This window comes from Sinohyriopsis cumingii, unplaced genomic scaffold, assembly GCF_028554795.1.
Source record: "Sinohyriopsis cumingii isolate HCF-2022 unplaced genomic scaffold, ASM2855479v2 utg002588l, whole genome shotgun sequence".
Lineage (NCBI taxonomy): Eukaryota > Metazoa > Mollusca > Bivalvia > Unionida > Unionidae > Sinohyriopsis > Sinohyriopsis cumingii.
In genome coordinates this window covers 142,339-156,976 of record NW_028316249.1, presented here as the reverse complement: position 1 = coordinate 156,976, position 14,638 = coordinate 142,339, and the positions used below count along the sequence as shown (strand labels likewise).

The 14,638-nt window shown below is 35.7% G+C and overlaps 1 protein-coding gene across 3 annotated transcripts in view; it reads left to right on the top strand.

Moving 5' to 3' along the window:
- The first annotated feature begins 1,957 nt into the window (after window positions 1–1,957).
- LOC149770160 (uncharacterized) overlaps window positions 1,958–14,638 on the top strand; it is an 81,467-nt gene continuing 68,786 nt past the window's right edge. For 2 of the 3 annotated variants that reach the window (XM_089949303.1, XM_089949299.1), the window contains exon 1: window positions 3,192–3,437. The gene's annotated coding sequence lies outside the window, so the exon portion shown is untranslated. Of the gene's footprint in view, window positions 2,960–3,191; window positions 3,438–14,638 lie in introns of those variants that run through there. The other variant, XM_089949301.1, reaches the window with a different exon arrangement.

The window sequence follows — 14,638 nt, the reverse complement described above, 5'->3', positions numbered from 1 at the left end:
TTTCATTTTATAGTTAGGAGAAATAGATTATTTTTTAATTTCTTTAAACGACATATATCCGATATAGACCTTGTGTTATGCCCCTGGGCCAGTCGACTGGAGTCATAATTAGTAATCTGCTGAGATGCCCACCGCAATTAGTACACGTATTTTTTATTACAAGACTTATAAAATATGCCTGCATGCAATGTCTCCTGAAAACATCTCATGGGCTGGACGATACTTTATACATTTTCACTAGAGAGTGACTTGCGTTCCTTTCCTTGGCGTGAAAGTCACGGGATGAGGTTGTATGCACCTTTAGTGTCCGAGCTGTAAGTCCGAAACCTATACTCAAGGTGGTAACAAAATCGAATATACCTAAATTATATAAATAAATACACTTGCGTATACGTGCGGAATGCGTGTATTTTTAATCTGGCAGGGTTGTGTCGATGACCTTGTTTTCCAACTTTGAGTGGACCTACTTATTATAACTGAGTGAGATATATATACATACATACATACATACATATACATATATATATATATATATATATATATATATATATACATTCACATTACCATTTTTGGTCAAATGTCTTCATAGATCTGATACATGTTGTTGATATAATAAGGAAGTAAACTTTATTGAAACATCATAACCTTTGTCTCTCGTTCTGTGTAATAAAGCGTCTCAGATTTATTTCAGTCTGTCAGCTTCATACATGCGTTATATACGAGCCATGTTAAATGCCACTTAACACGATCGGACATGAGTCATGTCACCGTACTTATCGTTATGAAACAATAGGAAGCCTGCTCTCATGGAGTGTCGGTCGTATTCCCCCATTTCAAATGCATGACAAGGATGCACATCACTAAAGTATATCACTGTTATAAGCCTACTTTAGAGGACGTGCTGACGACAACTCCCACCGCAAAGACCATGTTATACAAACGTTAATCTTTTTTAATGCATCATCATTTACACTCTAGCTGTATAATCAGATTGAAAGCATATGAAGTCTTGTAGAAATGCCTGTTGTGGTGATATGGCATGCTGAAATAGCCATGGAAACAAATGTAAGGACTATGAACTTATTATGGTTTATGTAGACTTATCTAAAGAAAAGTTCTTAAGAAATTATCTACCCCTGACCGATACGTGCCACTACAAGCGTTCGTCATTAAGGTACTTTTTTATATGTGAGAGTTATTGAATAAACAGAAAATACTGCAGACTCTTCTATAATCCTGTATTACTATGAATAACATAATCACCGTTTATTCTCAAATACTTCGGTGTTCAGTCAAATAAATAAACAAAACTTACACTTTCGTCCGGACAAGGACATATTATTTTGCAAACCTAATGTACATATTTTTCAAAGCTCATCCGACAGGAAAAAGTAGCAATATTCTAACTGCCATTTACTTCATATGTACAAAAGAGTTTACAATAATCTTTCAAATTGGTGAAAAGCAGTTTGTTATGCCAATGCTGCTGGTATATCAAATTGTGATCCGCCCATGGAGCAATAATACGCATATATAAATAGTCTTAAAACTGTGTGCTGCTTATTCTAGATCAGTAATTAATTTCCACTCATTATTCTTTAACGGCACATAAAAATAACGATAAGTAACATTAATTATCCTCGATTTTTCAATGAATTTAATGTGCTACACAATGTCATTGCAATTTGTTCTGCTTTCCAATTACCCCATCTCTATCCCATTATCTTAGTTTAGAAAAACCGAGAGAAATATCGGCAAAGTTCAACTGAACCGACATGTGCACAAAGAAGTAAATGATCAGGGACTCCTGCCTGAGGTTCAGTGTGGCTTCTGGAAAGGACGAGGGACCACTGTCATGGTGTTGGTATATCGGTAACTCCAGAACAAATGCCAGAAACAGATCTCAAACCTGTATATACTTTTCGTCCACCTGACCTGACACTATGTGGGCAACGGCGAATCATCAGAACAATTTCTAGTCTCCTATTGAGTTAAGGAAGGGTGCGAATCGGTTCCATTCCACTTCGATATGATGTTCGCTGCCATGCTGTCAGATGCATTATATGGATATTGCACAAGCATCACATCATGAAAATGACATGTTACAAGGTCTTCAATCAAGGATAATACGGGGGGAAATCAGATTAAATGAACTGTTCTTGATCTCATATATGCTGACGTATTACTCCTTGAATACTACATCTGAGTCTGAATGCAACAGAGTAGGGCAGTGATCTAAACGTTTGGAGAAAAGGAACTATTTTTGGTTATGGGAAATGAAAATGCTGTAAATCTGCGAGTATGGTACACTTTGATTGATATCAAATCCGATCTAGAATCAACCATGGAAGAGGACTTGCGTTCTAGAAGACCGTTCTATTCAATTGCATTGCGTTTAAGAACATGTTTGATAAACAGTTGATGATATTTCTATTATCATGAGTGTTAATTAGTCATCCGTTGTGAATATTATGAAGAATAATTAGAATGTCAGAAAGGTCTGTGCAATATGAGTCCAGGATGTTCACGGTTGATCAAAAACAAAGACGGATTTAATCACCAGGCAGCTACTCGCCCATATATTAAGAGATGTCACGTGTGATGAAAATATGAATCACTTTTTTGTAACTGACTCAAAAGTAAATAATAAAGCTTGGACCAGGGAAAACATCAATAATCCATAACCGCTCGAAATAGGCGGACTGTTAAGTGGGTGTTGGTACACATTATTTTTGGAAAGAAAAATAAGGCAGTTAACCGATGCCTATATACTAGTGACACTGGACAGTTTTGTTGCGCAAAAATGCCGAACTACCATTCGCGAACTTTTACTCGAGGTAACCATGAAACAAACAGGCTCATAAATCATTCGTCATGAAGTAGCACAGCATCCAAACTTTGTTACATCCTCCACACAGCCTTAACTAGATTTGGACTGAATTGTGTCGTGAAAGATTTGGTGAGTGACAAAATTATATTTGTTTTTTTTTTTTTTTTCAGTAACGGAACATAAAATCGAATTAATAACAGGATAATCATATTGATAAAGTATGTAATGGTGCATAGGGGATTGTACTCACTAATAAATAACTTTGTTATACAGCGCGCTCATATTCATAACTTGTTTAAATATCCTTATTACACTCACTAGTCAATGTTTACAGGAAGCTCACATGAAGGTTTGTCACTCGTGCTAAACAATAACATCTCATAGTAATTATATACTTATGCATGAAATCCACTTGAAAGTTTAATGTATAATTCATAGCGTAACAAAGAATTGTGGATACATGGTTTGAGGAACGTGTTTAATCCATTCAAGACTAGCAGCATTCAAGACAGTAAAATATACATACGTTTGCATCTATACAACATACATTCCAGTGGAAAGCATACGAATATAATCATCAAGAAGAAACAGTTACAAATTTGACAAGGTATTTATCTATCCTTCTGTCATTTTTATCTACCTTCCAATGCTTTTTGTGCTTTGTTCGTTTTGGTTCCTGCAAACTACTGACAAATCCTACCAAATCAGAACTAGGAAAGTGATTGAGATATCATCAATATGCTTATCACGCTGTTAAGCAGAAATAGGAGAATACGACACTTGGTGCATAAATCACATATACCTTGTACCACTTTTTTAATATGAAAACGACATGATCATGTATTGAGATAAAATTATGTTTTAACATTTTAAATCTCTATCACAATTCGTCTACAGAAATGCTCCATACAAGATCAGTTAGATTCTCTAGGGAACGAACATATATAATGTATGTTGCGGTTTGGAACGAGATAAGAAAATCCCAGTCAAAGGGTTACATTATTTGTCTTCCCACGAGGCTTGCCGAGGGGGGACATGTAAGGTACCCCGCGACTGGGATTTTCTTGTCTTGGTCCAAACCTAAACGTTGATTCTTTTTCTGAACCAAGACTTTTCTGTAAAGTAAATAAGATCTCACTTCTGCAATATAGTTCGCGCGTCAATTTTACATACGGTGCATTAATACAAATCAGTTAATAAAGACTGTGGCCTTGACCGTGTCATCCGCAGTACACAGTATTTATGCGTGAGCCAAACAAAGTAACAAGATAAAACGTTGCACATTATTGAGGTATAATAACATTGAATATATGGATGTTATACTAAATTAACAATAAATAGTTAATATTTATTAGATTTTTTTTTCATTTTCATCAGTTCCAATTTAAAAACATATATAGTAAATAATGAAACGATACTGGGTCCACACCTATGTTGTAGTGTATAGGATATTATAATGACGAAAATTTACATTTAGCATGAGTGTCTGGGGTTCAGTTATCCAAGGGTAATTAGTGATCTGTGTCACTATCTTACATAGCTCTTTTTCTTTGGAGGAGATGAAAACTGTTTGTGACATACTTGTCTTGTTCTTAATATTGATTATAAAATTACCCCCGTTTATAAAAGACCCTCCAAATACAGACCTTGGTGGATAGCCATGTGCTAAACTTTCAATAGTAAATCTTGTAGAGATAATATATTGTGTTGTTGGTAATCACGATATTTCCCATACAACTGAGGAACAACATATTCGATCACATCAACGAGGAAAGGAAATAAATGCAGATTTAATTTTTGTTGTCTTTTTTACCTTGACATGTACGTAATAAAGTTAAAGAAGACATATTGCCAAACAACCAGTAGAAATTATTAATGTAGAATGTTGTAAATACACTTCAGAGGCTATAATGACCCCAGCCAATAAATACACAATGTATATACACAATTACAACTTTAACTTATTAGTATTCTGTTGTTTTTGGGATTATCTAAAGATTTACGGAGTCGGAAATAACTTGTGGACTTGTAAAATCAAAGATTTTATGCATATTCCTCGTTCAGTCAAAAAACAAAACATTACTCTAACTTGTATTTTTTTAAATGTACATTAGAAGCTGAAGTAATGTACATTCGAAGCTGAAGTAATCGAGATGATCATAATAAGCAATATATTTGAAACAAATTGTAGACCAATTTCACGTCCATATTTGTCATACAGAAACGCTTCTGTGTGTATTGCAGTTATGAGTTCTACAAGGACGAGACACTGGAGGGAAACATTAAATCGTATAAGACTTAACGTTTCACTTGAAAACGCATACTATTCGTTGACTAGTTCTTTAATTGACTTTGAAATAACATTTCATTTAGTTATATGGTCATTCATAGATGCGGTTTTTTTTTTAATTCTGAAGAACCAATAAAAAAATTATGTTTTATCGGAGATTCAAATCAGCATATAATCATTAATGGTCAAGTCTATATTTGGCTTGGTATCAAAATAAAGTGCATGTAAAGTTATCCACTCATACCATATCTCACATGATAAACCATAAAGACATCTGAGGATATTACATCGGTAATATAACCTACATCTCATAATTACCCATATAAAATTCAAGAAATTGACGATCTATTATTTCAAAGATGTGAAAGGTTTTTTAAAGAAAAAATTCCAAAACATATTTCAAATTTAAGTTGCAAAAACGAACCAGACTGATAAAAGGTTAAACTGTCTCTAAAAGTAATCATCTTGTATTGTCATTACCCGATCCATCTCCATGAGTTCGTAGGGTAATAAATGCACTCTTTTACGCGATTTTATAGGATGGGTGAAAAGGAGCAACTCACAAGAATTATTGCTGTGAAGGATTATGATTAGTGGAGCTTACATACAATAAATATATTTAATTATGTGAATGTTTTCAAAGTTAGATGATTTAGCATAATGCTGCCTCATTTGTCTGAATGGAATTTTGATTTTGATAATGTCTTTGTACTTGCAATAGTTTAAGAGGAAAAAAAAGGAATCTCAATCTGTTTTGGATAGAGGTTTCTGAAACATTTTCATAACTAACTAGAGCATTCAAAATGGTCGCAGCTTTATCTTTTCTAATGGCATATGTATAGTTTAATCACTGTATTATAATAGAATGGGAAAGTGTGTACTACAATATCTGGTTCCAGAAAGGCATTAGCTTTGTGAATATCACTGGTGAGCAACCACTAACAAATCGATATGGCCTCACTAATAACTTTTGATGCATTGTTACCTCCACGAATGGATCCAATAAGTGTTTCCAATCGATCCGTAAGGTCCTTAATGTCACACAGTCCATAACGGCTTCTTCATGCCTTAGATGGTACATTGCCATACTTTTTGTCTTCCTCTGTGAAAATCGAAATCCGTATGATAGTTCGGAATTGGATGCAGGTGTGGTGCTGGTGCAGGTGCTTCATATTTTTGTAGCCTTCTTATTTTATTCCAGCCACCGTTTTTGGTCTTCATCCGGTAAGGGTGCAAAGGGCATTTCTTCAGCCAGTGGTATAGGATATCGTTCAAATAGAGTCGGTACATATATTGGTGGTGGTCATAGCTTCTCGTATACACATTTGTCGTTCTCGATCTGCTTCTGATATGATAGATAATAGTCAAAAAGAAACTTTCGTTTGAGCTGGTAGTTTCCATTTTGACGGTTTCGTTAGACTCCTTTCCTTGATTTGGCTGTTTTCAGAATTTCGAGTCTTGCTGATGGAAGAACAGCTAACGTTTCGCTTTTGGGTACACATGCTGCATATTTTAGATTTTTTTATGTGAGTTAGTTCTTCTGCATATGTTTGATCCAACTATTCATGTGTATATTAAGGTGCATCTGTCTGTCTGTGTTTCAGTGTTTGGTTGACGTATTCGCGACCTAGGATTTCGTTTTGTCGAGTGTACTTGTTCCATAAGCCTTACCATGGCTTCATACGTTTGGGCACGTGTTTATTTATCTCTAGCCATATGATGTATTTGAACGAAAGAATTAAACATAGCACAGGAGGATTGTTCAGACCAAGTAAGTTCCCTGTAAAATCCTGTATGTCAACAAGACATGGAATGTCTTTTGCAGACATTCCCGACCACTCAATCAATACTACATGAATTGTTTCCGATAAGCGGATAAGGTGGAGAGATACAATTCCTGATGCCGATGTTCTCACCAGGGCCGGCATCAATAATGAGTAAACTATTGGGGTCCATTGTGAATCATATTCAACAACGAATACGTCTCTCCTCATCTAGCAGGGCCAATTAATGTGCTTGGCAATATATTATAATGCTTAGATAGTTTAGGCGTTGCCTGCGCAGAAAAGCCAATAACGGAAAGGTTATTTTTTTCTTCCGAATGCATCTGTGAATTGTGATGCTATTGAATTATACAGAATATAATCTAATCATATCTTCATACTGATTTCGATTTCACAAGAAAACACGTAACATAAATCTAATTTGAGTTCAAGCACGTAATGGACAACCATCGATTACTGGAACTTGTGTTCCATGTTGATGAAAGAAATTCACGACTTCTGTTTTTAAATTTCAGTAGTGATATCACTGCTGCATTAATACAGTTAATGGTTTCATCATAGAGTACATAATCTTGTAAAAAGCACACTTGGATACAATAACTGTTGGCCAGGTATACGGCTTGATGTACGACTTGATTCTAACACCAAGCCAAAGCCTGATGAAGCATTGGTAATTCATATTGATGCAATGTATTACCGACATGAAAGTGTAGATTGCATTAGGCGGTCCTATCGCCCGTGGAAAAAGTATACTCATTAAAAGTAAATTATATTAATATATGTAGACATGGAAAAAGAAAGCCCAATTTTATCAAATATATTATACAGTCCACGTGGGCACTGACGAGGTGAAAAAGTCGCGAAAACGTCAGTAAGTGCGGCAAAGGTTACCCATGGTGTTGTTGGAGAATGGTTAGATAAACAATCAATGTCGCAAATTGACTTACCATTACCAATACAAATTCATGTTGTTCGTTTAATGTCCAAATACCTAATCAGGTTCATCAAATGATTATGGGAGTGTTGCAGATGTAATCGAAGTTATTCTGGAATGATTCAATGACACTCTCGAGAAACGGTTCTTTGGAAATCAGTACGAACAATAATTATTAATGAGATCTCTTAGTGCAGTTATATCTCTGACCCATAGTGTAGCACTCGGGGGTATTACCCCCGTAAAGCGATCTCACAAACACACAATTGAATTACAACAAGCTAATGCAATTGGATACTTGCTCAAGAATTGATTTTATAGCAGATAAAGTTGCACCCACCAGGAAATAAATTTGTTCTGTATCTGTAAGCATCTGGTGAGGTAGACAGCATCGTGCTTCTGACCCAGTATGATCGGTCGATGTCTTAACGTTTTGGAACGAACTGATCCGAAGACGTTCTACGTACATGACGTGTTTGAGATGTTTGTGCACCATAACCCATGGTCCACACTCACCCTTGAATATACAAACTTTGTATTGGTGTTACTAAATAACATATGTTCTTTGTGATGATAGATGATATCAAATTCATTGACCAAACATGATCCAGCCATGCCGCGTACGCGTCACTGCTGGTAAAATGGTGTGTTCTTGCCATAACAAAACTCCTACATCAACAGCTTCAACAAGTCCAACACGGATGAACCAACAATGATAGGCTTTTCCAGATTGTTGTTTGATTTTGATCTGTGAGCAGCAACAAGTCCAAGATCAAAGATTATTCTGGATTCAATTGGCGGATCAGCGATGAGCCTTCGAAGTTTGTGTTGTTCACTATCACGGACAAGATCGCCTCGAATCCATTTGCGTAGGTTCTCCATGAGTTATTTTGCAAGCATAGCATTGTTCGTAGCTTTACAATCTCTTTTCCAAGCTCATTCGTGGTCGCTGTGTGCAGATCCGCATTAATTTGTTATATACCGTGCCATCCAAGCATTCTGACAAAATTCAAACAATCAGTGGACAATGGTTAAACGTATACCCAATCGAAAATACAGCTAGTGATTTCGCACGTGTAATACATGATTTTGTTTCGTCCTAAGACTGGGTACTGGTTTGTTGCATTCAGTAAATTTGCCTCCAGATTTATAAACGATCATGCACTTGTACGGAGACAGCCATACTACCGGTAGTGACAAAGCTTCTGGCGCCATATAATCGTTGTGTACATCACGTAACTGTTTTGGATATTCTAGCTCAACTTCAGAAAAATATCCGCGGTAACTGTTGATGATGTAATCGTAAACATGAGTATGCATATCAATATATCTAGGATTATTCCACCAAAACCCACCAAGAGGTAACAGCTGTATCATTGACCAATCATATCGATCATTGGAATTGTGCTACATGACAAATTTATTTGGGCAGCGGGGCATATAAGTTTATGTTTATATGTGACTTGCCATGGAAATTCCACAAAGAGACCACTCAATAAACAATTGCTGCTCAATACCGATGAGGAATTCCAACTTAATTTTGGTAATGGACTACATTAAATCCCAAGCCATCCATGGTGATGAGAAGTAATGCACAAAATCGAGTTTATGCACGTGCATTGCAGTGTAAGGAAATTTTTCAGATACATTAACGAGCAACAATACATCATTTCGCTGTTGCATTCGAATGCGGACGCGTGCGCGTGATGTTTTTCTGAAATACCCAAACGTGACAACGACGAATGAAACTCTCCAAACAGTGGCAACTAATTTTCGGCAAATTTTTCTCAGTTACTCATGCACTCGTATGGAGACACATTTGCTGGCTAACAAGTCCTTATTGGTTGAATAATACCTACAGGTAATTGTTAAGTTTTCCAAATTAGAGAACTCTTGCCCAAGGACGAATTCAGAATCATAAACTGCAGTTGACCCAACCGAAACGTTGTGCATTTTTTCCATTTTGTTTGGAATAACACTTATTGGTGATATCGACCCCGTTGTTACTGCTTGTATTATTATGTGGGCATCATACCCACGCAGGTTATGAAAAACTACAGCGATTTTTGTATTGTTTGGATAAATTCTAATCTATGGATGACATGCGTCGTGTGAAGATCCTCTGTACGCACCAGTGAGGTGTTAATGGTCGCGGACTTTGGAACCGGAATTTTCACTTCCATCGCAGGAGGTAAAAGTTTCTTCACAGATCCAGATAATGGTATCACTAGTAATAATCATGTCTGCTGGTGAATAGAGCTGTTGTCGAATCGATGTTTCAACGAATTAAGAAACACCTCAATTTAATACTGGCTACAATACAGCATTAGTGGCTTATATCGTTCGTCACACCTGCTAGTGTAACAGAATCCGCATGGGACTTGTTCAGAAACTTGTCTTGTATCGTCATTGCTGGATTTGGCTTTGAAAGGTCTTTCCACTGAACTTTCACCTTTCGTTGCACAGCAGTAAATCTGAGAATGTTTTAACAGGTTCTGACATTATTGGACCTCTGCGGTTTTTCACTGATTTCACCACAGCAAAAGTTATGGTCAATGAGAGATTGTTGTATGTTAAATACATGCATGCAGCGTTTGCATGGATACTTATTACCCTCGTACTTGTTGTGTTTCTTAAACAACCGGATAAGAGTGTGTATCCATACCAAAATCGATACAGGTTCTGATTATGACATATCACACAGCAGCAACAAATCTGTCCATAGGGGGTACTGCAAGCGAAAAAAAAAACTTTATCCCAAGTAAAGACTCGAACAGTGATTCCTTGGCTAAGTGTCTCAAATTATTTCAGTGTGGCTTAATAAGCTGCTCGGGAAATTCGATAATGCAAAATATATGTTCACACAAGTGAGCCGATATTTTTGAATATGGTCGTTATTATCATTATAATGGTGATAAAATCACCCATTCAAAACATGCTTGTCAAAACTCTTTACATTTATCACTTATAGTGATGGAGCCTACTTTGGTGTTGATTTGTAACTGGATCCACGAAATGGGTGACATGGAGAGATATGTGGCTCCACTCGGGCACATCGGTTAAGAGTCCACCTCTACCCTGCATTAGTGTATTTCACCAACGTGTGAAGAATCTTTTCAATGCCTTTATCAATTTCCTCATGGATGGGTTTTGTGTCGGTACGGTTTAGGATTGTGCAGGCACCGCTGTGAAGCCGTGGTGTAATAGTTTATATGCATCCTTATCAGGGGGCATTAACCATAACATACTCAGCATTCTCAGTAGCTTCTTGTTCATCCCGATGACGTTTGTGTTCTTCTTCAAACATATTTAATATAGCAAGTATGTCAACTTTTCTTGCACTTCTTGGTATTCCCATATTAACCTCAGGTGGAAATTGTTTTAGTTGTCGTACCGTTGTTTTGTTAGCAATCGGTGGTGGATTAGCATTCCATGGATTAGCAGTCTTTTGTGGAGAATGTTGCTTGAATGCAGCTATAGGTCTCAGTAATTCAATTGTTTCAGCTTTCCTCATACGGCTTGGTAATTGCACGCTGTTTTGAGATTTGTTCTAGCTGAATCATGGTAGGCAGATTAATATAAGGGGCAAACCCTTAATTAAGAAGGCCGTCAATAAATTGTGTTTTTTTTTAATATTCTATCATGATCAGAAACTTGAATCACTTCAAGCCTAATTATTAGCTTCTTTATTTTTGTGTCCTTTATTTCCATATCTATTTCATTTTTTTCTCTATCCGACTCAGTTTTTTGTGCGGCGACAAGTGCTTGTTCAATCACGGGTGCATGTGTCAAATCTGATTTTAGTCGCGTGACAATATTTACGAACAAATCCTTATTGCAGACAAAGCTGATTAAATGATTTGACTACGATGCCGCATTTAATACATGATCGAGCATCGGGTCGAGTACGTAATACCTGTCAATTAATATTTATATTTATATTTGTATTTATTTATGTGTGTGTGTGTGTATGTTTGTGTGTGAATGTGTGTGTGAAAGTTTATTCAATTGGACAATCCACATTTCTGGATTTGTAATTGTCTTCATAATTAATTTCTCACGGATATCTTTATGGTATGTTTTCACTGCATGCTGACATGTACCTGGAAACGCATATTGCAGCTTTTGAGTTTCCTTGATAAAACGATAAGCAGGACTGTGTTCTGAACTGAAATCAATCGGGGCTTTAACAACTCTAATTTACAGGCAGTGAAAATCCAGTACATAATATGCATGTTTGTCAACAGATTTTGCTTTATAAAATCATTTTGATGCCAAAGATCACGGGTAAATTTATTAAAGTAAACACTTAACTACGCTAGTAAGTTATGAATTGTTACTTTATGCAAATCAATAAGTTAACACATATGTTAGCACACTAGTAAGCCATGAATGATTAAAGTAAACGATTGCAGTTCAACCTTATCAAACCAACATCAACCACCCCAACTATCCGGAATTTGCTGCTACATAAGCGTGTTGATATGACTGGCTTTGTTTGTTTTTGTGCTGTTGTTTTTGTGTGATTGTTTGCTTTCTTATTGTTTATTGTCCCATAGCGCATACACTCACGTGAAACGTTCGAGGTAAAATTAGCAAAGTCATTGGTTATATTACGTTGTCTGTCTGTCTGTCTCTGTCTCTCTCTCTCTCATAATGTTTAAGAGTTATTGGAATTCTGTGTTTACCACATTTGCACTTAACGGCAGTATTTAATCCAGAATAATGCTCTTGATTGAAGTTTTCAATTTGGTTTGGCCCCCATCAATGCTACTAGTTTTCGAAATCATTTCAGATGAAAATAATATATTAACACCATCAACAGTTTAGATTACATTAATTGATGAATCTGAAATATATTGTGATATTGTATAGTGATGAATTTATTCGAATAATTTTCCTAGATGCTATCCTAAATCATATCCCAGCTTCTCAACCCAGCTTTGCATCATATATGCTACTCACTATAAAATAGATGAATGACTGGGATCTAGTACCCAGTATCACTGAACCACACTTAACAATGTTGACGTTTCGTGAATTAAATGGACCTTCTGCATTAATTCAACACTTCTGTCACAATCTGTCATAGAGAGAAAGCTTAGATTGACAATTTGATGAGAACAGAACTAGAAAGTCCACCGCTCTTAAGAGAGATATCACTGTTTGAGATAGACAGGTAAGAGTTACCGTATCATAAATGATACATGTTGAATTATGTATATAACATTTTTGTAAAGTCATTAAAATACAAAGCATGTTATAAAGATATATTGACTTCACCTCACAAGTAGACAAGTGACCTGATTATTTTAAGCTTGATAGAATCGACAACTATTATATAATGCAACAATCACAACTAAGTCTTTGTTGATACTTTCTAAACATATTGCTATCCCTACACACTTTTAGTAATAAAGTTGGTCTTTTGAGCATCAAAGGATGCCTTCCTGTGTTAAATATTGTGAATAGATTATATAGACTAATGTAATCTAATAGTATGCAATCATGTTTAACTGTATATGGACATGGTGTTATGTGTTGCAGGATATACATCATATATGATGTTTGTTTTATTTTATTTTATTTTTTAAGGGGAGCTCTCCTTTGATTTTTCCAGACCATTTGGAGAGACCCTCCTGCCTTACTGTTATAGTGTGTGTCTGCTATGGTGTTGCCATATAATATTTTTTTATTAATAGCATTTTATTTTATTTTTTATATAAGTTTTATTTATTTTTATTTTTATGTGTGTTTTTGGTTCATTTTGTACTTCTTTTAGCATGTTTTATATATAAATTATTTTTTTTTAGTTTTGTTATATATATATATATATATATATATATATATATATATATATATATATATATATATATATATATATAGTCAAGTTTCCATTCATCATTTTGGTCTCCTAGACATTCGTCATCTTGCATATAATAGCTTTCCATCATCAGTTCTCTTTGTTTCCTTCTTTTTATCTTCCTTCTCTCTATATCTCTGTCTCTTGCTAGTTTTGTTTCTATACTTTGGTTTCCTGTCATTTGTGATTGTACTGTTATGGAAGTTTTCTCTTGTTGTTGTTCCGGGTTTTTAGACTCTAGCCTCGTTTTTTCTTGTTGATTCTGAGTTATTGGGGGTAATTTTAGGCTTTTATCTCCCTGTTTCTGTATTTCCTGCTGCTTCCCCTGTGGTTGTTGTTGATGCCTCTCATCTTTTGTTGTTGGTAAAGGTTTTGTTTTGCCGTTGTTATGGTTGATTTTGTCTTATTTGTTGTTGCTGTCGTCTCACTTCGTGTTGTTTTTGGTTTAGATTCCTGCATGTTGTGTGTCTGTTTCTTTCCCTGTTTCCGGTTTTCCTGACTTTGTTGTTGTTGGTGTTGTTGTTGTTGCATGACCTGGGGTTCTGTTGTCTGGTTTGTTGGACATTTGAAGGGTGTATGCCCTGTATTTCCACATCTATTGCATTCTCTGTCGTAGATACACCCTTTATACCAAGATCTGGCTAAAAAGCTCATTATGCAGAATGCTCTCTTTATGTCTTTCAATTTGTTTTTCTCAATTTCAAGTATTTGTATCCCATTGTATATTGTTGTTTGGTGGATATTCATCAATCTGGAAGAAATCACTTTTATGATGATTGTTTTCTCAAACAGTTCTACTATAGCTTCCAGTGGGATTTCTAGAGGAATGTCTGACAGGCATAATTCTCCAGTTCGTTTCTTTACTTTCCTTAATATGTGTGTTGGTTTCCTTACTGTAGCTTACTCTTTCCCTATTTCTATCTCTCCATAAGGTAGA